The sequence below is a fragment of the Galeopterus variegatus genome, unplaced genomic scaffold (genome assembly GCF_000696425.1).
Source record: "Galeopterus variegatus unplaced genomic scaffold, G_variegatus-3.0.2 Scaffold15455, whole genome shotgun sequence".
Taxonomy (NCBI): Eukaryota; Metazoa; Chordata; class Mammalia; order Dermoptera; family Cynocephalidae; genus Galeopterus; species Galeopterus variegatus.
The window spans coordinates 5052-7126 of record NW_007741566.1 but is presented as its reverse complement, the minus strand read 5'-3'; positions in this window follow the sequence as shown (position 1 = coordinate 7126).

Here is a 2075-nt window from a genome sequence, read left to right as displayed (position 1 = left end):
CACCCAAATGTCCAAATACAAAACATGCCAGGCATCCATTGTCACCAGAGGCAGGAGCACGCAGACACTGGCCCCTCCCTCCATCCAGAGAATCTGGTCAAAGCCCCCACGCCTGACTGTCCTGGCCTGGGGGCGCCCGGGTGGAGCCCACCTCCAATCACTCCCTTCACCTTCCCCACCTGTGAGGGGAACTGGCAGCGCCCACACTCCCGCGCTGAGAGTCGGGGCCCCTGGCATTCCTGGCCAGCACCAGCCTGTGGGTTAGGGGCACAGCCCTCCCTGCCCTCTCACCGCCCGCCGGAGGGCTGGGAAACTGCGCTCCCGCGGCTCCACCGAGCACCGCGGTTCCTCCGGGGACGTGATACTCACTCCTGGGACGTGATACTCCGGGGACGTGACTGGCGCCTCCCCCTGCGCCTAGCCTGCGCTCAGGGCTGTGCACTTCCTTGCAAGAGCATTTTTCTCTTCCCTTTGCCCTTCCTGCGTGTGACCAGCTACAGCCCAAGCCAGGCGGGAGAGGGGAAAGAACAGAGGCGCAGAGCCCGCCGCGCCGCCCGCCCCAAAGGGGCTGGCGCTGAAGACGCTAAAGGAGGCCGCACCCCCAGGCCTGGAGCACAGCGTCCGCCGAAGGGCTGCGGGGCGACCTTCAATGCCGGGCTTCTCCGTCCTCCTTTTAGGCCTTGCCCGAGATCAGCCCTCCCCCGAGGGCGTCTGGGGTGCTGGCTGGCCGTGCTCCCTTCACCCAGACCCTGGTGGGGGGAGAGAAGGGCAAGAAGAGGCCTCAGCGCTGACACTGGCCCCCTCCCGCCCCAAGCCCTGCACTCCCGCCAGCCCTGGCACCACCGCACAGGGAGGAAGGAGAGAGGCCTCCTTGCTGGAGACAGGGAGGGCCGGGCCTGCCCCTCCGCCCAGCACCCTCAGTCCTCAGACACATCCTGGGCCTCAGGACCCTGCTGTGACACTGAAGGGGGAAAGGCTGGGTAGGGGGTCTCTGAATTTATCCACTCACTCCCTTGTTCCAGTTGAACTTACTCTTGGACAGTGGTTCTCCCTCCTGCCTGGAAGCAGAGCCCACTCCTGCCTGGCTGACCACTTATCCACAGGAGCCGGAGAACTTGGGGCTTCTTTGATGAATGACTNGCCTGAGATTCCACTGGCCTCCATGAGGCCCCCTTCCAGATGTCCCAGCCACCCCTGAACATTCCATGAGCCTTGTTCCTGAAGTCCTTGTCCTCCGTCCCCACCGCTTGGCCCTGCCCCATGGGGGTTTCTCCCTGCACTGGGACAGCTGGGGCAGAAAGTTCATCTTGTTGGGATCAGCCATGCCCAGGTGCTCCAGGAGGTAGACATTTTTTGTAAGTTGGGCCTTCAGCAAATCATCCCCACCCAGGAGGCACCGTTGAGTTCATGACCATGGCCTGTGTTGGCTCTGCTGCGCTGCACAGACCCTGGCCTGGGCTACCCCAGGTCATTCAGGGGCTGGGTTCCTGGCAGGTGGACTGGCCCAGATGCACCACTTCCTGGACCCCTCCGTGTGCCAGGCCCGGACTCTCGTTGCACCTCCCCCACCCTCCTCTTCCCCCAACCTCTCTGCAGGCTGGCGAGGGCTCTGACGTGTGAAATAAAAAGAGATTTTAATTACCTCTCAGCAAAACAGCAATTAGAGAGAACCACAGCACAACAGCGACTGCTCTCATTCTCCCCGCTCCAGGCCCACCTTCTTCCCTTCTCTGAGGCTCCCACCCCAGGGCCCAGGCTGGATGTCACAGGAAGTCCTCCAGATCCACTCATGGGAGCCAAGGGTCAGGAGGAGGTCTGTGCAGGGGACAGGGGCAGAGGGTGCAAGGGTCTGGGTAGGGAAAGCCTCCTCAAGTAGGAGGGCTGGCCAGGCAAGTGGCCCACCTTCCGTGCCACCCTGAGGACAGCCAGTGTCTCTTGTCCTTGGGTCTGAGTGGGCACCACAGGGCAAAGCATCCTCTGCATGAGCCCAGTGCACACCCACCCCTGTGGACCTGGCACCTGTGCTGCACTTGGGGAGAGGCCAGGGAGGGCGGGGTGGGGGTCCCCATGGGTGG